The sequence below is a fragment of the Dipodomys merriami genome, unplaced genomic scaffold (assembly GCF_024711535.1).
Source record: "Dipodomys merriami isolate MVZ:Mamm:240054 unplaced genomic scaffold, mDipMer1.0.p SCAF_1, whole genome shotgun sequence".
NCBI lineage: Eukaryota > Metazoa > Chordata > Mammalia > Rodentia > Heteromyidae > Dipodomys > Dipodomys merriami.
Window position 1 is genome coordinate 72159652 of NW_027202270.1, and position 26474 is coordinate 72186125.

The window sequence follows — 26474 nt, forward strand, 5'->3', positions numbered from 1 at the left end:
ACATTGATAAGGCAAATGGGAAACCCCATATCATATTCACTATTACTGACATCTTAAAGAAAGTAATAAATAATGTGCTTGTTCAAATTTACATTATATATATATATATATATATATATATATATATATATTTGATACTAGTGAGTCACACATTAGCCATTCATTGACTCAATACAGAGTTGGGATGCATAGAAGTTTTTGAAACTGCCTCACACTATCTAAAAGAATAAGCTATTACTAATAATATTTCTAGAGGAATTGAAGAGATATCTGCCAAAATATATTTACATAATGCAGTATTAATTTCTGTTTTAAATCATTTGGCACTGAATAAACATATTATGATCCGTATATGTCATTCTGCACCGGAATCAAGTCCAAATGGATCAAAGACCTCAAGGTAAAAGCAGAAACTCTGAAAACATTACAGGAAGGAACACGAGAAACTCTAGGGCTCCTTGGCACAGGCCAACATTTTCTTAATCAAGACCCAGAAACACAACCAATCAACAGATGCTGGAGGAGATCTGGACAGACGGGAACCTTCCTTTATTGTTGGTGGGAATGTAAACTTGTTCAACCACTTTGGAAAGCAGTATGGAGGTTCCTCAAAAGACTTCACATAGAGCTCCCCTATGACCCAGCAATCCCACTTTTGGGCATTTACCCAAATGTTTACAAACCAGACCACACCAAAGCTACCAGCACAACTATGTTTATTGCAGCACTATTTACCATAGCTAAGATATGGAACCAACCCAGATGCCCCTCAGTAGATGAATGGGTCAAGAAAATGTGGTATATATACACAATGGAATTCTATGCCTCCATCAGAAAGAATGACATTGCCCCATTTGTTAGGAAATGGAAAGGCTTGGAAAAATTATATTAAGTGAAGTAAGCCAGGCCCAAAGAAACATAGGTCCCATGGTTTCCCTTATTTGCAATATCTAGTATATGTATGAGTCAAGCAGAAAAGGACAGATAATGTGATGTTAGGAAAATGAACCCTTAGAGATGTATTTTAACGTTTTTTTTTCTTTCATGCATGTGTTTCTAATGCATTTATAAGATTATTTCTTTGTTGCTTTGTATGTCCCTCCCACACAGTATAACCCCTGCTTTCACTATATTTGATGGCAGTATAACTTGTGCAGGAGATGGGGAAAAACAAGTCATTTAAGGATATAGGTGGTGGACCTGTTGCAACAATGAGAAGTACAAGTTGTCATGTCGTAAACGAGCTTTACAACGTCAGTGGGGGGGGCGCGGGGGGGGGGGGAGGATTGGGAGGGGAGGGGGGAGGCTGGGAAGGGATGTGAAGGGTAAACAAAGGAGGAGGCTGCAATTCGTGGTAAGAAATGTATGCATTATCCTGCCCATGTAATTGTAACCCCTCTGTACAATATGTTCACCAATAAAATTAAAAAAAAAAAAGAAAGGTTGGACAACTATGATTGCATTAAACAGCAGAGCTTTGGTATGAAAAAGGAAATAGCTAGCAAGAGCAATAGAAAACCCATGGATTGGGAGATCTTCACTAGCCATACAATAGACAAGAGCCTCATAGCTAAAATATACATAGAGGGCTGAGAAGGTGACTCAGTGGTAGAGCACCTGCCTTGCATGCAAGAGGCCCTGGGTTTGATTTCTCACCACCACTATAAGAAAAAAGAAAAAACCGGAAGTGGTGTTGTGGCTCAAGTGGTAGAGTGCTAGCCTTGAGCTGAAGAGCTGAGGGACAGCGCCCAGGCCCAGAGTTCAGGCCCCATGACCGGACCCTCTCCCCCGCAAAAAAAAAAAATTAAATAAAATATACATAGAACTCAAAAAGTTAAATCCCCCAAAAGCAAATCCTCAAAGAAACAATCTCCCCATTAAAAAGTGCACTAAAGACTTAGACTTCTCTGAAGAAGAAATAAGAATGTCCAATAGACACATGAAGAAATGCTCAACTTCTCTGGCCATAATGCAAATCAAAACAACATTGAGATTCCACCCCATCCCAGTAAGAATGAATATAATGAAGAACTCTAATAACAACAGCTGCTGGACAGGGTGTGGCCAAAAGGAAACACTACACTGTTGGTGACAGTGAAAATTTGTTCAACCACTCTGTAAAGCAGTATGGAGGTTCCTCAAAAGACTACATACACGCAGAGCTCCCCTATGACCCAGCAATCCCATTTCTGGGTATTTATCCAAATGACCACAAATAAGGCCATACTAAAACTACCAGCACAACTATGTTTATTATAGCATTATTCACCATATCTAAGATATGGAACCAACCCAGATGCTCCTCAATAGATGGATGGAAAATGTGTGTGTATGTGTGTTTGTGTGTGTGTGCGCGTGCCTGTGCGTGCAATGAAATTCTATGCTTCCATTAGAAAGAATGACACTGTCCCATTTGTCAGGAAATGGAAAAACTTGGAAAAATAATTAAGTGAAATAAGCCAGGCCCAAAGAAACATAGGTCCCTTGGTTTCCCTTATTTGCAATTAGCTTATGTCTAGGATAATCTTATCTGATGAGAGGAACACCGCAAAGCTATGTATATATGACCATATAAGATAATGCTAAGTGAAATGAACTCCAAGACATGGATCAAGAGGTTTTTCTTTGTTGTTGTTTTCCTTAGTGTATAATGTGATTTTGTTTTTTTTTATTATAAGTTTTTTTTAATTTTGAAAATACTGTACAGAGGGGTTACAATTACATGAGCAAGGTAATGAGTACATTTCTTATCAAGCATTGTTGCCTCCTCCTTTGATTTTCCCCTACCATCCCTTCCATCCCACTTCCTCAACTACAATCCTCCCACCCCCACCCTGCCTGTTGTTTCTAACATATTTATAAGGTACCATGTGATTTTTTTGTTGCATTGTATGTCCCTCCTCTGCGGTATAACCCCTGTTTTCACTATATTTGATGTTGGTATAATTTGGGGAGGGGAAGGGAAAAAACAAATTGTTTAAATAAGGATGCAGGTTGATCCATTGCAACAATGAGATGTAGAAGATGATATGTGATTTTGTTTCTTTTATACATTCTTCCCCCTGTGTTATACCCCCTGTTTTCACTGTATTTGATTTTGGTATCTTGGTATTGTATACCAGGGAAGGGAAGATGAACAACAGAATGGTGAGAGAAAGGACATGGGGAAACTAATGAAACAGCAATATACCTAAGAAAGTATCTTGGAAATTATCTGTACAGTTTTTTTTTCCTGGGGGGAATGTTGGGGAAGGGAAAGTAAAAGTGAAGGAAGGGGTAACAAGTTTGACCAGAAATGTACTTATTTCCTTACTTGTGTAACTCTAACCTCTCTCTATACATCGCCTTGACAATAAAAAATAACCCTAAAAAACATATTATAACATTTTTTAGTGGACAAATATAGTATCAGCTGTAGCCCTGATTTCAACACCAAGCCAAGCATGATACATATAATTGGAACCATTCATTTGTAGCTACTGATCTGGCAAAGACCTTTTAGATTCCATTATGAGGACAGTAAAATGTTTTCTATGCTTAAAGAATGGGAATACAGAAACCAGGTGCCAATTTCTCCAGTCTGCAATTCTAAGTACTTTGGAAGCTGAGATATGAGGCTCTTCATTCAAAGACAGCATGAGTAGAAATGCTTGTAGCTCTATCAAATGGCCAATACATCAGGACTAGAGGTGTGGTTTAAGTAATAGAGCAATTGGCCATGAATGGAAAAGCTACCAAAGAATTTGAGACCCAATGTGAGAAAGTTCCAGCCCTAGTACTCTACCTAAAATACATCCACACTTTCAATATACATTTACACTTGGCTCCCAACATATGCTTACTCAGTTCCAGGGACCATCATAATCACACATTATACAAAACCACACAATAACAAAGAGAGTATGACTTTATGCCTATTAAATAGAAGAAAGGAAAATTCAAATTTTATGAACTAAGAAAAAACAGTTGTATGGATTTTAAAATTATTTGCAATATGTGTGTCAGTAAATTTTCACTATAAAAATTACCTGAGAACTCCTCTGTACAGTATGTTCACAAATAAAATAAAATTAAATTTATAAAAAAAATAAAAGAAGAAAAAAAATTACCTGAGAAAATAAACAAAAATTTATTTTGGTCCATAGTTTTACAGTTTACAGTCTATAATCAAGTGTGCCTTTGCTTTAAAGTTCTCTCATCACAGTTCCAAATGGCAGGAATGGAAAGAGTGTGTCAGGCATAAAGTGTTGACTTTATGGTCAAAAAGTAAAGAGAGCAAAAAGAGAGTGGGAGAGCTTACACTGACCTTCATAGTCATGTCATCTGACCTGCTTTCCAATAGCAACTCCTTGGGAACAAGACTGCAACACATTGGCTTTTCTGAGGGCTTGCAAAATCAAACTAAAGCCACTATATCTAGCTAAAAACTATTTATGTTACATACTGGTATCATGCACAATGAAATTTTAAAACAATGAAATAATTTTACCCTGCCTTAGATACCAAGACCGAAAGGTATTTGGGATGGATGTATAGAATTTCATCACAATTCTACTTTCTGTTTACTAAAGAATTCTATTTCTCAAAAGTTGAATCATTTGCCCCTTATTTTGCATATAATTTTATTTAAATTGAATAGATAATCATTACAATTAAGCACACATGTGTTTAATTAATAACTTTTTTAAATGTTGCTTTATGCACCATAAAAATAACAATAGAAGACATACATTTTCTGCATATCTTATCATTATTACTTCTAGAACAGTATTCACAAAATTGCTTTTTAGGACCTATATTAAAGTATAAAATGCACTTAGAATATATGCATCCATGTACACATATGATTTTAAATTCATTTATAATATATATTATGTATTATATTCATTTATACTATATAATATATAAATACATGAAATGAATGCCTTCAATGGATGCTATGTGAGAAAAATCTGACCCTTGACAGCCAGTTAATTACTACAAAGAAAAAAAATCTAGACAAACAGCTTCACTATTCAGTTGATAGGTAATTAGAATGCATGCCTTATCAGTCACTTTAGACTCAATTGCAATTAAATACATAAGGATTTCAGAACACTACAAGCGGAAAGTTGAATGCAATTTTCTCTTATTAGAGGGAACACATCAAGATGGATACTATGTGGTAAGAAAGGCTCCATGTTTCATAGCCAGCTGTGTTTTTCATTGACTATCCATAGACAAAAACTATGTAATGTTCTTACTGAAACTTGAATAAATTTTTTTAATATACTCAAGGTTAAATCCCAATGAATGTTTAAAATTTTTGGTTGACCCATCCAATATCAATGATCAACTATAAACAGTATGAATTTAGAAAAAAGAAATCTTTCAAAACATCTATTGCTATAATGCAGTTGGATTAATTTTGTCATAAAATTAATAATGTACATAAAATGAACAGACTTATGATAACTGTATACACTTCTAATCGAGTTAACCAAATTGAGGAAGGATCATATTACTCAAACAATTCCAAAGAAATGATTAATAAATAACCAGACTATATCCTCAATTTTTTATGAAATTCTTAACAGTCTATTAAAATAATTATCTGATTTTCATCATCTTTGTATGTCAGAATACATTTTTCAAATAAAATGACCATGTTTTCATGAATTCCAACCAAATAACCTAGTTTAACTTACAAATAAAAGTTTTCTTGAACTTAGGACAGATATCACTGTATATATTTAACTCATGGTTCCCTAATTTATTTAGTTTTAATCCTTAAAATGTACTAGGTCATGTACTGCAGAGGCATTGATAAAAGGACTATACCTACAATGCTAAATATTCTGCATATTTCAACTGTACTTTTATGAAGAGAAAAGGTCTTCTGTGCTGTACTTGATGGCTCTATCTGTGACAGAGTTGGCAGCTTGAAGATTGCTACAAGACCTGGTTAAATGTGTGTTGTTTCTTTTTACAGAAACACTCTGATGGGATTAGATTTATGACAAGCCAGTATTCCCATTGCAGATTTTTGACTGAGATGGGACTTAGTTATTGCTTTGTCTAGTTCACTTTGTGACAGGAGGGACATGCCAAATTTAACTCATTTTCTCTCATAGACTTCAACAACAAAAAGGAAAAAATATTGAACTTCATTTAAACTGTAAAAATAGCTGCCATATCATAGTTGATATTTTCAAAGCAAAAAAGTCAATATTTAAATAAGATTTCCATAAGGAATTAAAGAATTTCAGACTAAGGTACTCATAATTGAACAGTAGTCACCAACTAAACCAATAACATTGATGACCTTTAACTAACAAGTGCCTATTTTCTTATCAGTAGTTTATTCTCTTTTCATTTTTTACTTTTCTTTGAGTAACATACTAAAATAACTTATTTGTAAAGAATTAATTTTTCACTAATATTATCTTTATCCTATAAAGTCTATACATAATTCAAAATGCATTATAGACTACTGTTATATCTTTGACATTTTGTATTTATAGTGAGATATAACAAACACAACTGACTTTTAACCCTGACTTTTAACCTAGAAGTGGGATAAAATCATGGATATGAAATCATGTATCAGTTAAATGATCATTTGGTATCCCAATTCTGTCTATGAAGCTGCTATCAAGGCAGAGAGCATGTGAACATGTGGACAAGTGGCAATGGCTTTTGTTAAAATCAATTCCAATGCATATGAGATATATTCAAACAACAAAGTGTAATGATTATTACAGACTGTTAGCTCTTTTTTATATTAATAAGTTTTTAATTGTGAAAATACCATACAGAGGGGTTACAATTACATGAACACAGTAACGAGTACATTTCTTTTTTTATTTTTGACAGTTTCAGATGATTATTTAATTTGTAAATATTGTACAAGTTTTAATAGCTTAAATTGTACATACAGCCAAATAAAAACTTGCATTAACGACCAGTGGAACTTGTGTCTAGGATCCAGGCCACGCTCCTCTTCCTTGCCCAGGCTGTAGACTTGAGAATGGCCTCAATCTTCAGGTAGGAGGATGCTGTGTGGGTCCACAACTAAGAAGACATGACTGCTTTACATATGGAGAAACTGAGCCCCAGAGAACTCCAATGACCTCTGCCTTAGGTTCGAGATAAGTATGGTAGCCAGGAGCCAAACCTTGCCTTAGCTGCATGGATGGAGGAGTGGGCGTGGGAACTCCGGGTTTAGGCAGCTGTGGCTCTGAAGGTGAAGTCTAGTTGGTGCCGAGTGGGAAGGATGGACAGCAGGGGTGTAAAGGACCTGCACCTTCATCCTCCCACCTGCAAACCTCTGTCCAGCCTGGATTCTAGGTCAGCAGCCTTGACAGGATGGCCTTGGGCTGGGCTCTCAGAAGCACCAAGATGCTACCTTGTGGCCAGGCCAGCCCAAAGCCAATCATTTAACTTGTGGCACTGGAAACGTGGTCAGGCAAACAACTCTGGTTGGGAATGGAGCAGGGACCTCTCTAGGGGCTGACATTCTGTGCTTCCTCTTCTCCAACACTGCTTTTGGAACTTAAAGATGCTACTCATGACCCTGTTTTCACAACCTCCACCAGACCGAGTCTGGCCTAGAGCAAGCACTGGGAAAGATCTCAGTGAACCCCAGAAGGCTAAAAGATGTGCCCTATGTGTGGGTTTATTCTGTGAACCCTCCCTAAACAGAATATCATCTGCTTCCACCAGATGATATTCCCTAGAATTTGAACAGCTAAATCCAAGGAATCTGAAGAAACAAGCCAATATGAGTGGAAGGACAGCAGTTAATGCCCTCCCAACTAGCCTGAGAATGATTTTTCCTGGTGGGTCTCCCATGAGGGTCAACTCTCTCCCAGTGGGCCCTTGTATGGAGGAGTCTGATTTCTCCCTTATTCAATCAAGGCCTGACTTACCTAAAGCCTTTCAGCCTCACACTGGGATCAGCCCGAGCCCTTAGCCCTGGTCTTTATGTCCTGTACCCAAAGGCTCCAATGTCCCATTCCCTCCTCCTGAGGTCCCCTGGCCTCCCAGCCACACAGGTTACTCAGTGGAGCTCAGAAGCCCTTCTCAAGAAGCCAGGTTTTAAGTTGCTCATCAAAGTAGCCCTTGACCCGCAGAGTACCTGTCACCTCATTAACCTGGGTGACTGGTTTCTTCCCCAGCAGTGGGCTCAAAAAATCTTCCATATCCTTCTGCAGAGCCCAGATGGATGTCCTTTTCCACCTTCCGGATCACAGTCTTCTGGCGATTGCCATGTGTTATGTCCCAGTAGACAGGAATGTTGTACATCCGGGAACGCTGCACAAAATAGGGCAGGTTGGGTGGGGGGTCTCTGGGAGACTGCCAGCCACTAGGCGTGGGCTAATGTTATGTTTGGGGGGGCTTTGGGATGCTGATAGGGGGTAAGAGGCGCTCCACAAACCAGTACTCATCTGCAGACTCCACAAAGCTGGGGTAATCAGGAGGCCTCTGGGTCTGGCTCAGCTGCCTTAGTCCGCAGCCTCGCAGGATATCGGTTCTTCTCCAGACTCACAGCACAGACCTGGCCATGGCCGCAGCCATCTTGGAGTCTGAGTACATTTCTTATCAAGCATTGTTGCCTCCTCCTTTGTTTCCCCTTACCATTCCTGCCCTCCCATCTCCAATGCCCCACAACCAAAGTTGTAAAATTTGTTTTACGACATAACGTCTTTTACATCTCATTGTTGCAATGGATTCACCTGTATCCCTATTTAAACAATTTGTTTTTTCCCTTCCCCTCCATAAATTATATCAACATCAAATACAGTGAAAACAAGGGCTATACCATTGGGGAGGGACATACAAAGCAACAAAGAAATCATCTTATAAATATGTTAGAAACAATAGCAAGAAAGAAAAACCATTTGAATACTTATCTTGGGGTTCATTTCACCTAACATCAACTTATCTGACCGTTTCTGCTTTTCTCAGAATATACTAGTTATTGGAAATAAGGGAAATCATTGGATGTATGTTTCTTTGGGCCTTGTTACTTCACTTAATATAAGTTTTTCCAAATCTTTCCATTTCCTAACAAATGGGCAATGTCATTCTTTCTGATGGAGGCATAGAATTCCACTGCCCAATAAATAAGTGAGCTAAAGACTTAAAGAGAAACTTCTCTGAAGAGGAAAGAAGGATGGCCAATAGACACATGAAGAAATGCTTAACCTCCCTAGCCATAAAAGAAATGCAAATCAAAACAACACCTCACCCCAGTTAGAATGACTATAATCAAGAACTCTAATAGCAACAGATGCTGGAGGGGATGTGGCCAGAAGGGAACCCTACTGCATTGTTGGTGGGAGTGTACACTTGTTCAACCACTTTGGAAAGCAGTATGGAGGTTCCTCAAAAGACTCCATATAGAGCTCCCCTATGACCAAGCAATCCCACTTTTGGGTATTTCCCCAAATGATCACAAACAAGACCATTCTAAAGCTACCAGCACAACTATGTTTATTGCAGCATTATTTACTATTTCTACGATATGGAACCAACCCAGATATTAGCTCTTTTTATATCATATTGTTGATCTATATAGAATCTATGACTAGCTCATTTCATAATTTTCTTTTCAGTATACAGTGCCATATATGTGATGCTGTATGTAAAGTATATGTTAATATGTTGATTATGTGTTATCTAGAAGGGCAATTTTCAAATACACAGAAAAATTTCAAGAATACAAGACTCTCATTTATTTAGGAACATTTTAACCTCTCCATTCTCAAATCCAACTATGAAATATAAGTTAATACTATTTATATTTAAGTGTATTTATCTTTAAATATTATTTTAAGTAAGCCAGGCCCAAAGAAACATAGGTCCTATGGTTTCCCTTATTTGCAATAACTAGTATATGTCTGAGTTAAGCAGACAAGGTCAGATAAGTTGATGTTAGGGGAATGAACCCTAAAATAAGTATTCAAATGTTTTTTTTCTTACATGCAATTGTTTCTAACATATTTATAAGTTGATTTCTATGTTGCTTTGTATGTCCCTCCCCCATGGTATAACCCCTGCTTTCACTGTATTTGATGTTGGTATAATTTGTGGAGGGGAAGGGATAAAACAAATCGTTTAACTAGGGATACAGGTGGACCCATTACAACAATGAGATGTACAAGTCGTTATGTCTGAAAAACGAACTTTACAACTTTGGTGGGGGAGGATCGGGTGGGGGGACGTAGGGGGATTATGGGAAGGGATGGGAAGGTGAAACAAAGAGGAGGTAACAATGCTTGATAAGAAATGTACTCATTATCTTGCCCATGTAATTGTAACTCCTCTGTATGGTATTCTCACAATAAAAAATAAATAAATAAAAATGCTCGTATAAAAACGCTCATCTAGCACATGCAATTTAAGCAGCCTGAAATAAAAATGTACATCCTTCAAAATGCATCACAGGAGTAAAGACTTTATCCTTGTCTTATACGCACATGTGTGTATAAACATATACACAATTACATGCATGTGTATGTATATATTTGCACATGTATATATGTATACCATTTGTGTGTATATGTACATGCATTTGTGTGCATGTATGTAGATACATGTGTACATAACTGTGTAGATAGGAAGGAGGAGAGCAAGTTTTAAAAGTGGTAATATCTGCCAAAGTATAATATAACCTCTTGACAGTATCATGTCTTTTGAAAATTCACTTTTTAGGAACAATAAATAGATCTCATCCTGATTCCTATTAGCTACTATAAAGTTAAAACCTAATCTTATTTATTTTACTTAATAACTCTTCCTTCTTTCTGATTTTCATTCTGCAAATAATATTTATGCTCTTAGTTTCCTTTAGGGCCTGTTTCAAAACTTTTTGTTGTCTGTGACAGTAACATTATTTAGTATTACTCGTATCTTCTTCCTTTTGTAATTTCTTTGATTGATTCTATCAGGTAAATAATATGAGAATGTATAAATTAAAAAAGTGAAGGAAGGACCAACTTCAACAATTCAAACTTAGAGAAATATTTTCAGGCTTTGGAGATGTGTGCTCATCGTAAGAATGACAATTTTGATTGCCTCTAATTTTTTAAACATTCTTACAGTTTTCTTATAATTACTATTAAAGAAGGATCTATAAAATAAACTTGTGCATGCATTTTTCAAGTAAATTCATTTTTACCTTGTACTCCCATTCTTTCAAACTATTTAGAGACCAGATAAACCTTTCCACTACCACAATGTGTCCATCTTATTATATACTGGCAAAATGTCATAGCAATCAGAACTAAAACAATTAGCTCTGACGTGATTAAATAGCATTCATTAAGAATCCAGAAGTATCAATCTATAAATGTTTATCTGAAGCATATGGACACAACAAAAGTATATTAGAATACATGCCAGATTTTTTTATTATTAGCAGATTTTAAGGCAGAACAGAGGAAAATTTTCATTAAAGACCTAATGACTGTACAAAAGCAATGAAAAAGATTTGGCAGGAACAAAGGACAATGCTAACTACATGGTAAAGATTGCCAGTTCAGGGAAAGTTCTCAAACAAAACTGAGTTTTAAGGGGGTCAGAAATATACCAGCATCAATTGCTACCTCAGTCATCACATGATTAGTTAAGAAAGTCTGACCTTGACTTATAGGCTAATGCAGACCAACAGCCAGAGGCTTGTATCTAGCAATACTGCTTACAAGTGGTCAGTCCATCTGTTTCTCTGTTTCTGGCAGTGAGAGTTCTTCATATTTACTAGAATCCTGATAGGTAAAGTAGTCTAAACTTTGTAAGTGAAAAAATATTGTTAAAATATGCTCAGTATATTTAAAAATCTGTACTATTATAAAACATATATAATCATTGTCAGTACAAAACCCTGAAATAATCTTTCTTACACTTCTCTGGCTTTACTTTCTTTCTGTTGAAGGATCCATTTATAGATAGAGATCCCAACCATGATGCTTAGTACACTCATTTGAGTACTTCTGGGGTTCTGTTTGTTTTTTGTTTTGTTTTTCATCACAGGTCAATGTTCCTTCTCCTTTCTTTTGATAAGCTATTTTACAATACTCTAATAGCCAAATCAGATAGTTACTAGTTTGATGATAAGACAACAAAACTTCTAATATTATTATCAGAACTTTACTTTTCCTGATTCATTCAGATATTCTCCTTTCACCCAGGACTAAAACCTCCTGTATTACAGTTCATATGTCTCAGTACTTTTACATTTGATACACTTAGGACTCCCTAGTTTTAGGGATGTTCCCTGTATTTTACCTACTAGTCACCACCTATATAGCATGACCATTTCAAGAATGCACAGCACTCTGCCATCTTCAAGGTAATGGTGACTGTCTCTTTCTTTATTTTATTTTATTGTAAAGATGCTATACAGAGCGGCTGGGAAGGTTGCTCAGTGTTAGAGTGCTTGCCTTGCATGCATGAGGAAATGAGTTTGATTCCTCAGTACCACATCAGCAGAAAAAAAAAAATAGAAGTGGCTCTGTGGCTCAAGTAGTAGAGCACTAGCCTTGAGCTGAAGAGCTGACAGACAGTACCCAGACCTAGAGTTCAGGCCTCATGACCAAAAAAAAAAAAAAAGATTCTATGCAGAAGGGTTAGAATTATGAGTAAGGTGAGTACATTTTTTATTGAGCATTGTTAGTTAATTCATTCTCTTAAGTGAAAGTTCCCTAGACACATCAATGTGAGAATTTTGTAAAACCAAATCCACAATTTTATATATAGCACATATATATGTTATATATATATACTATATATTATATATAGATAGATTACCATATTATTATTAGTTAAATTATGTCTTGGAAAAGAAAAATATCATTAAAAGATATTTGATGATGGCATAATTTGTGGAGGGGAAGGAAAAAAACAAATTGTTTAAATAGGGACACAGGTGGATCCATTGCACCAATGAGATGTACAAGATCTTATGTCAAAAATGAACTTTATGTCTTTGGTGCGGAGGGGGGACAGGGGGTCTGGGAGGGAGATGTGAAAGGATAGTAAGGGGAAACAAAGTAGGAGCCAACAATGCTTGATAAGAAATGCTCACAATACCTTGCCCATGTAATTTTAACCCTCTATATGGTATTTGTACAATAAAAAATCCCATGTTTTTCATATAGTTAATTGATAGATGACATGTCAAGTTAAATTTAGACCAGTCACTAAATATTTTCTTTTCTAATATTTGAAATAATAACAGTAGAACAAACTACTTCAACAAAGAGAAAAATGTTAAATAGTTGTTTTTCTAAGGTAACTGGATAACAAATATAATCCTATGATTAAATTTTTCCAAACCATTTGGCTTTGATGGTTTATTCAAGGACAGAAGGAAACAAAACTTTAAAATATATTGTAAAATTCATTAGGCAATTAAATTTTCATCTCTCTCACTAAGCATAGAAAGTAAACAAGCCAGCTAAAATAGTACTCTTATGTTACTAAGATGAACATCCCAGAAGACACACATCAGAGAGAGTGCTCCAAGCTTCTCATAGTTAACATGAGTCAGGAAAACTCAAACAACTCTGAACTCTTGTCAGAGGGGGAAATATATATATATACATATATATATATATATATATGTATATATATATATATGTGTATATATATATATATACACATATATATATGAGAAAATATGTGTGTATCACTTATTAGTTTGAAGCTATGAAGAATAGAATGTAAAGACTTTCCATGGTAAGAAGTTCATAACTCTTTTCAGTATGGCTGAACTGCTGTGCCAGTTTAGATTCTAAGTATAATAAACATTGCACATATTTCTGATATTTTCTCCTGGCACTCTACTTCATTGCCATCGGATGGCCAAGTGAGTAAAATGAAAGCTCATGTTGATGAGAAATAGTCTTAACCAGTGTCAGTTCTTCTGATAATCAGCCAGCTCTGCACCAAATTACTCGGCACAAACCAGAAGAACTATTAAACTGAACCCATCTACAACTATGAGATAAAGTTGTTGCTAATTTTTTAGGTATTATGGTTGGTTTTTACACTGAGGTAAAACTAAAACAAAAACACTGATGTCCAGATTGATCTAAAAAATATAACTGAAGGCCAAATGATTGATAGACACATGAATTCCAAAACGATATCTGGTTCACAATCTACTTTCCTGATATAAGTAGAAGATAGCCTCTCAAACTGAAGCCCTCTTCCTTTCCTGTCCACTATATCCATACATAGGATATATTTCTTATCACCTCAGTTAATATGCCTAATATACATAATCCATTGGTCATGATATAGGGAAATGTGAAAACAACATTTTTTCCACCAAAATCCTTTTTATTCATTTAAATAAGTTAAAGTATTTGTAACTAAAGTACCGTCTTACCCCAGATGACTATTTATTCCCCCAAAGACCCATCTCAAATACTGTCTCTTTTTTTTAATTTTAATTTTAATTTTTTGTGAACATACTGTACAGAGGGGTTACAATTACATAGGCAAGATAATGCGTACATTTCTTATCAAGCATTGCAGCCACCTCCTTTGTTTATCCTTCACATCCCTTCCCAGATTCGCCCCACACCCACACCCAATACCACCTCCCTCCCCCCCCCACTCCCCCCCACCCCCCGCCTGCCCCGCACCAAAGTTGTAAAGTTCGTTTTCGACATGATAACTTGTACTTCTCCTAGTTGCAATGGGTCCACCTGTATCGTTAAACGACTTGTTTTTCCCCATCTCCTCCACAAATTATACCGACATCAAATATAGTGAAAGCAAAGGTTATATTGTGGTGGAGGGACATACAAAGCAACAAAGAAATAATCTTACAAATGCCTTAGAAACAAATGCATGAAAGAAAAAAACATTAAAATACATATTTAAGGGTTCATTTTCCTAACATCACATTATCTGATCTTTCCTGCTTGACTCATACATTTACTAGATATTGCAAATAAGGAAAACCATGGGACCTATGTTTCTTTGGGCTTGGCTTACTTCACTTAATATAATTTTTTCCAAGCCTTTCCATTTCATAACAAATTGGGAAATGTCATTCTTTCTGATGGAGGCATAGAATTCCATTGTGTATATATACCACATTTTCTTGATCCATTCATCTACTGAGGGGCATCTGGGTTGGTTACATATCTTAGCTATGGTAAATAATATTGCAATAAACATAGTGGTGCTGGTAGCTTTAGTGTGGTCTTGTTTGTAATCATTTGGATAATTGCCCAAAAGTGGGATTGCTGGATCATAGGGGAGCTCTATGTGAAGTCTTTTGGGGAAACTCCATACTACTTTCCAAAGTGGTTGAACAAGTTTACACTCCCACCAACAATGAAGTAAGTTTCCCTTCTGTCCACATCCCCTCCAGCATCTGTTGTTAGAGTTCTTGATTATACCCATTCTAACTGGAGTGAGGTGCTATCTCAATGTTGTTTTGATTTGCATTTCTTTTATGGCTAGGGAGGTTGAGCATTTCTTCATGTGTCTGTGGGCCATCCTTCTTTCTTCTTCAGAGAAGTTTCTCTTCAAGTCTTTAGCCCACTTATTTATTGGGCACTTGTTTCTTTGAGAATTTGTTATTGGGGGATTTAATTTTTTGAGTTCCAAGTATATTTTAGATATGAGACCCTTGTCCATTGTATGGCTACTGAAGATCTTCTCCCAATCTGTGGGCTTTCTATTGATCTTGCTAGCTATGTCCTTTGCCATGCAGATGCTCTGAAACTTTATGCAATCCCATTTGTCCAACCTTTCCTTGATTTGTTGTGTTTCTGGGTCTCTATTAAGAAAATTTCGGCCTGAGCCAAGGAGGCCTAGGGTTTCTCCTATTCCATCCTGTAATGTTTTCAGAGTGTCTGCTTTGACTTCAAGGTCTTTGATCAATTTGGAGTTGATTCTGGTGCAGGGTGATATATAACGATCTAGTTTTAGTTTTCTGCAAGTAGTTAATCAATTTTGCTAGCACCATTTACGGAAGAGGCTGTCTTTCTTCCATTCTATTTTTTAGCTCCCTTATTGAAGATTAGTAGGCTATAGGTCTGTAGGTTCATTTCTGGGTTTTCAATTCTATTCCATTGGTCCTGAGGTCTGTTCTTATGCCAGTACCAAGCTGTTTTGAGTACTATTGCTTTATAGTGGAGTTTGAAATTTGGTATTGATATTCCTCCAGCAGTGTTCTTTCCATTGAGGAGCGTTTTTGCTATTCGGGGTCTTTTATTGTTCCATATGAATTTTTGGATTGCCTCTTCTATTTCCTTGAAGAATGAGGTTGGAATGTTGATAGGTATCGCATTGAATTTGTAGATAGCCTTGGGGAGTATTGCCATTTTCACGATGTTTATCTTTCCAATCCAGAAGCATGGGAGGTTTTGCCATTTTCTAAGTTCTGTTTTAATTTCCTTTTTCAAGATTTTAAAGATTTCGTCATAGAGGTCGTTCACTTCTTTGGTTAAGTTAATTCCTAGGTATTTTTATTTTTTGAGGGGCTATTACAAATGGAGTTGCTTTCCTAATTTCAGCCACACTTTTCTCATTGTTGGCATACAGAAAAGCCATTGATTTTTGAGGGTTAATTTTATACCCTGCTACTTTGCCAAAGTTTTGAATCAGCTTGAGTAATTTGGGAGTGCATTCCATGGGGTTTTTTAAATACAAGATCATGTCATCTGCTTTCCCTATTTGGATCCCCTTTATGTTTGCATCTTGTCTTATTGCTGTAGTTAGGCATTCTAATACTAGATTGAAGAGAAGCAGAGAGAGTGGACATCCTTGTCTTGTTCCTGATTTAAGAGGAAATGGCTTAATTTTTCACCATTAAGTATAATGCTGGCTGTAGGTTTGTCATATACATTCTTTATTGTATTGAGGAATGTTCCATGGATTCCTAATTTTTCCAAAACCTTCATCATGAAGGGGTGTTGGATCTTGTTGAATGCTTTTTCTGCATCTATTGAGATAACCATGTGTTTTTTATCCTTGCTCCTGTTGATGTGATGAATAATATTAATTGATTTGTGTATATTGAACCAGTTTTGCATCCCTGAAATGAATCCTGTTTGATCATGGTGTATGATTTTTTGGATAAATTGTTGAAGTTAATTGGCCAACATTTTGTTGAGAAGTTTTGCATTAATGTTTATCAAAGAGATGGGTCTATAGTTCTCTTTCTTTGATGAGTCCCTGCCTGGTTTTGGGATGAGGGTTATGATGGCTTCATAGAATGTGTTCCGTAGTGAACTTTCTCTCTCAATTTCATTGAAGAGTTGGAGGAGTATTGGTGTGAGCTCTGCTTTGAAAGCCTTGTAGAATTCCGCTGTAAAACCATCTGGTCCTGGACTTTTCTTAGCTGGGAGGTCTCTTATTGCTGTTTCTATTTCAGTGCTTGATATGGGCCTGTTAAGATAGTTTAACTCATCTTGGTTTTGTTTTGGCATGGCAATATTTGCTAGGAAAAGGTCCATTTCTATCACGTTCTCAAACTTATTAGCATAAAGTTTTGAGATGTATTCCCTTATAATGTTCTGAATCTTGGTTGTTTCTGTGGTGATGTTTCCATTCTCATCCCTGAGTTTATTAATTTGGGTGTGTTCTCTTCTTTTTCTGATAAGATTTGCTAAGGGTCTGTCAATTTTGTTAATTTTTTCAAAGAACCAACTGTTTGTTTTGTTGATTCTTTCTATAGTTGTTTTTTGGGTTCTAATTCATTTAATTCTTATTTCATTTTAATCATTTTCTTCCATCTACTCCATTGGGGTTTATCTTGCTGCTCTTTTTCAAGGAGGTTTAGATGTGTCATTAAATTGTTGGTTTCAGATCTCTCCAATTTGTTGATATAGGAGCTCAGAGCTATAAACTTGCCTCTGAGTACTGCCTTTGCTGTGTCCCAGAGGAGCTGGTAATTTGTGTGTTCATTTTTGTTGAATAGCATGAACATTTTAATTTCCTTTCTAATCTCTTCCATTACCCACTCGTGATTCAGCAGTGTGTTGTTCAGCCTCCATGTGTTACTGGACTTTCTTTGGTGGCTTTTGGTGTTGAGTTCTAATTTTATTCCCTTGTGGTCAGAGAGAATGCAAGCTATAACTTCAATGTTTCTGAATTTGGACAAGTTTGCTTTGTGGCCTAAAATGTGGTCTATTTTAGAAAATGTTCCATGTGCTGCTGAGAAAATCGTGTATTATGATGTTGCTGGGTGAAATATTCGGTAGATGTCTGTTAAATCTAGTTGATCTATGCAGCTGTTTAGATCTGCGGTTTCTCTGTTGAGTTTTTGCCAAATTGATCTATCTAGTGTGGAGAGTGGTGTGTTAAAATCCCCAACAATTACTGTCTTTGGATCTATGTGGGATTTGAGGGAAAGTGGTGTTTCTTGGATAAATTTGGGTGCTACATAAATTGTTTCTCGAATAGATATTTAGAATTGTAATATCCTCCTGAAGGAGAGATCCCTTAATTAGTATGTAGTGACCTTCTTTATCTCTTCTCACGAATTTTAATTTGAAGTCTATTTTACCTGATATTAGGATTGCAACTCCCACCTTTTTATGGGGGCCGTTTGCTTGGTAGATTTTGTTCCAGCCTTTAACATTAAATATGTGTTTGTTTTTTCAGGCAAGATCTGACTCCTGAAGGCAGCAAATAGAAGGATCTTGTTTTTTAATCCAAGTAGACAGTCTATGTCGCTTAATTGGAGAGTTAAGTCCTTTAATGTTAAGAGATAGGACTGAGAGGTATTTGGGAGTTCCTGCCATGTTGAAACCAACATTTTATTAGTCACTATCATACAAGAGAATTCAAGGCCTAAGTGATAATTTCATAGGCATAAAAGATGTGTGAGGTAATCATACAATGCACTATATTCACTCCTAGGAATAAAGTGAGCTGTATATTACAGATAGGAGGGATTATAACTTTTCCGGCATTTCTCTGATATGATAGAGAAAGAAGGACAATTTTCATAAAGCAGACTATCTGGGGAAAAGTATAAATTAGGTTTTGGTAAGGAAATACCTCAAATTCCAGTTAGAATTTGTACCTCATTTCAGACAAAACAGGGAGTTCTTAGGAAACAAAGAATATGAGTAGTGCTGTTTTGTTCTCTTAGCAGAACTAATATGTGAACATTGGAGTTCATACTTGTTGCACAAGAACTCTACCCTGTGAACCATGCTCTCTTCCCTTTAGACTTTACTAATATTTCAGATCGGGTATTTCCACCCCCCTCCCAGGGCCAGTCTTAGCCCATTCACCTTTTACCTCTGCCTCTTCTATAGCAAGATTTCAAGCATTTACTACTTGTATTATGTAAGATATTATCTCATAATCTATTGTCTGGGGTGGCCTAGAACCTGCAATCCACCTACAATCCATCCATTACCCATGTAGCTGATATTAGAAGCATGAGCCACATCTCCCAGCCCCAAAACTTATCTGTGTAATAAACAAACCATATTAAATATGTATAATAGATTTTAGGAATCAGAGATAGAATGATCTATTGCTGTTTCATTTAATTGTTAAAACATAAATGGCAATTTCATAATGATGAGCATATGAATGACTTAATAAGTAACTATTCTCTCACCCCATAAAACTATTTTAAAGTTTTATCCAACGATGTGTAGTACATTCATTGCCTTCTCCCAGGCTGGACAATGTCTCTGCCTTCTACCCTTATTGTCCACATTCTTCTCCAGTTAGAAGTAGCAAGAGAGAATCAACGCCCCTTTATAACTATCCAAAGACTGGAATGTTAGGTCCTCCCGGGAAAAATGGCCTCTTCCCTTTGTTCTCCCTTTGTGTACACATGGCCCTCTCTAGAAATCCCCATCAAACACCTATAACCCAGTAACTGGCATATGGCCAGGGGGGCAGGGGGCGGTCACCCGGCTCTCAGGTCACTGCCTCATTTACCCATCATGCTTCCTTGGTGTGAGAGGTTCCTCGGGCTCTCAGGTGGCTTCCTCATCTGCTGGAGCCACACTTCTTCCCTGCGCTCTGCTGCTTCAGTTTTTGCAATTATAAAACTCTCAAGGCATCGATGTATGTTAGAGAGAAATTAAAAATTGGAATAAATGGCTTTTGAAAACAAAAAATTCTTAGCTTAGTCTAAGTCTAAAATGAAAGTCAGATGGTGTCAGGAAACGTATTTTTTAATTTTAGGAAATATGTCAGATGTTACAGTATTCTACAGTTCCAGATGGACTAAGTGGGAAACCCAGTTTGGTAAAGGTAAAAAGAGAAAGAAATACAGGAAAAGATTTTTGCTAATATAATCTGGTAACTGTAAATTTGTAGTTGCTTATGCATTATTTTATTCTGTTGGAGTGAAATTTAAGAGAGAGTACAATGTAGAAACAACTATGAAAATGTGACAAATATAAAACAGAACATCTGCATACCATAGAAAAGAAAGTGGGAGAAAAATTTGACAAATGTTTCTTTTAGCTAGGGATTTATTATGAGGTGTTTGCAAATTATCTCCACAATTTTGAATATAAATTAGAGACTAAGTTATGCACACTTGATACTCTGTACTGTTTGTCATTTTATAATTTGAATCTTGGAGCTTATTAACTTTACTCTCTTATAAAAGTTGATTCTTCTTTTGAAGAAAAGAAATGTCAACATTAAAATTTATAATCAGTGTTTTGGATATAAGTGGAATGATAATACCTGCAGAGAGTCTGGCTGGTCTTGAAGTAGAATTCTTTGACATACTAAAAATTTATAGATATCATAAACATTTATACCTCTGTATTTATATAAGAAATCATGGCTGTGTTTAGTGATTAAAAATAATATATGTTCACTTAAAGGGAAACAAAATAAAAATATGAAGAATTACAGAGTTTTCATGTACGTTTTTGAGTATGTTATTAAGGCCAAATGGTTTGGAAAAATATAAGCCATGGAATGCATGCTGTGAAGTTACATTAAAAAACTAAGGAGCAAAGTGTCAATCTAGGTAAAAAAAATACCCTTTAAAGGTGCTGTTTGTAAGCAGACCCTGATAAATGTGAATATATTCCTTTTATTAAATCTTTTTTTAATCAGTGATCTAGAAAATACCAAAATGATAGGTTCTAGGCCAAGTGTGGTGGGGAAAATCAATCATACACATGTATCTGAACACCTTTCAGAATTTAGATTTCAAATTCCCAGCATATCAGATACTTTATACTATATACTTCACTTTCAAATCTATTACAATAGGCAGAGTAGTCAAAGAGGGGGATCATGAGAAACAATCTACAAAGAGGACATAAATTAATATCAGATTTGGTTATATGTATATATATATATATATATATATATATATATATGCTTTGATTCCTTTTGTGGTTTAAAGTGAAAGTAGGCTGCACAAACACTTCTCAAAATTCATATTGTCATTTACTCCCAAGTATTCTGCACTTTCCTGTGCTATAAAAGAAGAAAGGGAGAAAAAGGAATCAACAACTTCCTTGCTCTCAAATAAATAGTGGTAAAGTCAATACCCAAGAAATCAAAGTACATTATGAATTGTGATGAGCATGAAGAATAGTACTTATACATGATGTTTGTGATGATGGGAAGAAAATCACAATGTGAAGACTGTGGTTAGAGTTTGCCTTAATGAGTAACAAATTGGCTGAAACCTGACAACTGAGAAGTAACTACAAGGCACTCCGTGGGAATGAAAAGCCGAGGTAGAGTAAATAGCATGCTAAGTGTTATAATTTGTATCTTGAAGGCTCATTTGTTGAAGTCTTGATCCTCAGCTGATGGCGCTGTTGGGAGATACAGGAACTATTAGGAGATATGAGCTAGTGGAAGAAAGGTTATTGGGGAGAGAGGAGTTATTTCTCTCACTCTGTTATCGGCCACCATAATGTGAACAGCAGCTCTAATATCTTTCTACCAATATGAATCTAGTTCACCACAGACAATGAATCAAGGAGTCTAGTGTAAATACACTTAAATAAGCCAAACTAAGGCTTTCCTTCATATTTCTATTTCATATATACATATATATGGTTGTGTGTATTATATATGTATTCATATAATATATAAATATAAATATATATATATATATATATATACATAGTATATTTGTTTTCTTCCCAGGGACCTAGAATTATGAAGTAAAAATGAGTTTCGTGTGCATGAAGACATGAAAGATGGTTAGAATGCTTAAAAAATCAGAAGATCTAAAATAAGCTCTGAGAGAGAAGAGATTTTCAGTTTCATCAGTCAACTTTTAAAACTGATTCTTGAGATCAGCTAGAATAGCCTGGTTTGTGACACAAAAGTTAAGCCAATTATACAAGCATTTTTCAAACTTTGTTTGTGACATTCTCTCATCCAGAGCACTCATCTAATAGGCACACAACAAAGTAGAGATGATGAAAATTTGGTAAGGGAAACCTAAAAGTCTTATTGTGTAGAGCAAGCACTATTTCTCATGGCAATTGTGGAACTTATTCATAACATGCAGCCTATATACAATAGAAATTCAAGAAATATGTAAGATGTTGAAGACTGAGGAAAAAGTAATATAGTATACTGATCGTGATAGCAATGTCCTTTGCAATGCAGAAGCTCTGTGGCTTCAAGCAATCCCATTTATCCAAACTTTCCTTGATTTGCTGTGTTTCTGGGTCTCTATTAAGAAAATTTTGGCCTGCCCCAAGGAGACCTAGGGTTTCTTCCATTCCTTCCTATAATGGTTTCAGGGTGCATGCATTGACTTTAAGGTCTTTGATCCATTTGGAGTTTATTCTGGTGCAGGTGAGATATAAGTATATACCTTTAGTTTTCTACAGGTGATTAACCAGTTTCACCAGCACCATTTACTAAAGAGTCTGTCTTTCTTCCATTCTATTTTTTAGCTCCCTTATTGAAGATGAGGTGGTTATAGGTCTGTGGGTTGATTTCTGGGTTTTCAGTTCCATTCCATTGGTCCTAGGGTCTGTTCTTGTGCCAGTACCCATCTCTTTTGATTACTATGGCTTTTTAGTTGAGTTTGAAATTTGGTATTGATATTCCTCCAGTACTGTTCTTTCTGTTAAGGATTGTTTTTGCTATTTGAGAAGTTTTATTGTTCCATATTAATTTTTGGATTGCTTCTTCTGTTTCATTGAAGAATGAGGTTGGAATATTGATAGGTATTGCATTGAATTTGTAGATAGTCTTGGGAAGTATTGCCATTTTCACAATGTTGATCCTTCCAATCCAGGAGAATGGCAGGGTTTTCCACTTCCTAAGTTCTGCTTTGATTTCCTTTTTCAAGTTTGTAAAATTTTCATTGTAGAGGTCCTTCACTTCTTTAGTTAACTCCTGGATATCTTATTTTTTGTGGGGCTATTACGAAAGGAGTTGCTTTCCTGATTTCAGCATGCTCTTCTCATTGTTGACATACAGAAAAGCCATTGATTTCTGAGGGTTAATTTTACACCCTAATACTTTGCTGAAGTTTTGAATGAGCTTACCATACAACAGACAACAGTCTAATATGTAAAATTTGGAACTCAAAATACTAAAGCCCCCAAAAACAAATCCTCAAAGAAACAACTGCCAGATAAATAAGTGGGCTAAAGACTTACAGAGAAACTTCTCTGAAGCGGAAATAAGAATGGTCAATATATAAATGAAGAAATGCTCAAGCTCTCTAGCCATAAAAGAAATGCAAATAAAAACAATATTAAGATTCCACTTCACCCCAGTTAGATTGGCTATAATCAAGAACTCTATTAACAACAGATGCTAGATGTGATGTAGCCAGAAAGGAACCCTACCGCATTGTTGGTGGGAGTGTAGTAAACATGTTCAATCACTTTGCAAAGCAGTATGAATGTTCCTCAAGAGACTCCACATAGATCTACCCTATGACCCAGCAATTCCACTTTTGTTCATTTACCCAAACGATCAGAAACAAGGCCATACTAAGGCTACCAGCACAACTATGTTTATTGCAGCATTATTTCCATAGCTAAGATATGGAACCAACCCAGATATCCCTCAGTAGATGAATGGATCAAGAAAAAGGTGGCATATATATATGTGTGTGTGTGTGTGTGTGTGTGTGTGTGTGTGTGTGTGTGTGTGTGTATGGATTCTATGCCTTCATCAGAAAGAATAGCATTGCCCCATTTGTTAAGAAATGGAAGGACTTGGAAAAAATGATACTAAGTGAAGTAAGCCAGGCCCAAAGAAACATAGGTTCCATGGTTTCCCTTATTTGCAATAACTAGTATATGTCTGGACAAGTAGAAAAATTCAAAAGCTACATACATACGACCATATAAGATGATGTTAAGTGAAAAGAACCCCATAAGGACACATTTTTTCTTTCTTGTTATTGTTTCTACTATATATAATGTACCATGTGATTTTTTTTGTTTCTTTGTATGTTCCTCCCCAACGATATAGCTCCTGTTTTCACTGTATTTGATCTTGGTGCCCTGCATCTTGTATATACACTTCTCTAATTCTGGGAAGGGAAGGGAAAAAACAAAATGCCTACATAGGGATACAGGTTGACCCATTGTAACAATGAGATGTACAAGACACTATGTTGAAAACCAGATTTACAATTTGGGTGGGGAAAGGAAGAGTTGGGAAGGTTGGGAGAGAAGGGATGGTAGGGGAAAAACAAAGGAGGAGGCAACAATGATTGATAGGAAATGTACTCATTACCTTGCTTTTGTAACTGTAACCTCTCTGTACAGTATTTTTACAATAAAAAAGTACAAAATGTGATATTGTATACTAGTAACATTTAGGTTGATATTCCCTTTACTGGTGGGAAAATGCCTGGGAACTTTACAGTATTGGAAAATAGCTTAGCAACAACTTTGGCAGCACTCCTTATCATAAAGTATCGGTCATCTACATATCATCATGAAGCACAAGCAAAACAAAAGTAGCAATAGTCGCAAAAATACAGCTGCTCCTCTATTTATGTAACTTATATAAGTCATGTTTTTGTTTCCTTATCATTACATTCTGACATATCACTCCTCTTGTTCCCTTTAAACTTATCATATGTTTCCTCCTTTCTCTATTAAGAGATCTTGTGTTATATCTTTTTTTTTTTTCTTGTGTTATATCTTAAGTTCAGAACTGACTTTCTCCCATGATGTGTTCTCTAAGGTTTGGGGTGAGTATCACTACGAAGTGTGCATTATGTGTTATAGTTAGCCTTTTAAAACTTATTGTGATAACTCCCCAAATATTTAGAAACATACATAATTCTGAGTAACTTACTCGTTTATTGATTACTGAATAAATTACTCATATACTGAGTAATTTACAAATCACAAACAATCTAAATTAGAATGTTTTGATATCTAATTCATGTACTGTAGTCCAGGTTAATGATGTCACTATATTTGATAATAAAACAGACTTGCTGGTCTCTGTATAGACTTTATAACAGAGATTCTCAGAACATGGTGGAGAGCATACACTCTTTGCCTTCTCCAAGGAAGTCATCTAAGCAGAGCAATTAGGAAATAAACAAGCTGAAAGTTCTACCCAGTGTGAGGAAACTTATGTGGTATTGTTGAAATATACTAGATGAACTATCCTCCTTGGAGCCTATTTTTATCAGAAGTTGTACATTTTGGAAATTGTGTGTGTGGATGTGTGTGTGTGCATGTGTGTGCGTATCCCAAATAACGCAATAAAGCTGATAATGGACTACATGGTAATGGTCGGCTCTTATTAGCTAGTCCACAACCTTGTGCCAAATAAATGTATTTAAAAGAGCAGCAGGCTGGTTGGCGGTGGCTCAGACTGTAATCCTAGCTATTCAGAAAGCTGAGATCTGGTGATTGCGGTTCAAAGCCAGCCCAGGCAGAGAATCTTATCTCCAATTAACCACAAGAGAACTGGAAGTTGTGCTGTGGCTCAAGTGATAGAGTACTTGCCTTGAGCTGAAGAGCTCAGGGATAGAGCCTAGGTCCAGAGTTCAATACCAATGGCTGACAAAAAAAAAAAAAAAAAAGATCAGTTGCACTTCAGGAACATTTGATTAAGTTGAGAAAACTACCAAAAATGGATATACAAATTTTAGATGATCTCAATAGTATCTTTTGGTCACTGATTTATTCAGGTTTAAATCAGTTCTGTAGTGGATTGTGATTTTTCCTTTTGAAAGAGGTAATTCACAGGTATATAATCCTGGCATGTGTAATATTAATCTAAAGGAGTAACTATTAAAAATTTAGACATTTCCAGGATATAAACAAGATTCCTTCACTACTTGAAGGATAAATTTACATTTAGCTACCAAATCCACAGCAAGAATTGTTCAACTCAAAAGAGGTGTCATTTATTTTTTTATTGTGAAAATACTGTACAGAGGAGTTACAATTACATGGGCAAGATAATGAGTACATTTCTTATCAAGCATTGTTGCCTCCTCCTCTGTTTCCTCTTCCTATCCCTTCCCATCTCCCCTCCCCTGCTCCCCTATACCCTCC

The 26474-nt window shown here is 36.0% G+C and overlaps 1 pseudogene; it reads right to left on the minus strand.

Annotated features, from left to right (window-relative positions):
* Nucleotides 1-8051: 8051 nt before the first annotated feature.
* On the minus strand, nt 8052-8559 carry LOC138838335 (large ribosomal subunit protein mL49-like; annotated as a pseudogene).
* Between the last annotated feature and the right edge of the window lie 17915 nt (nt 8560-26474).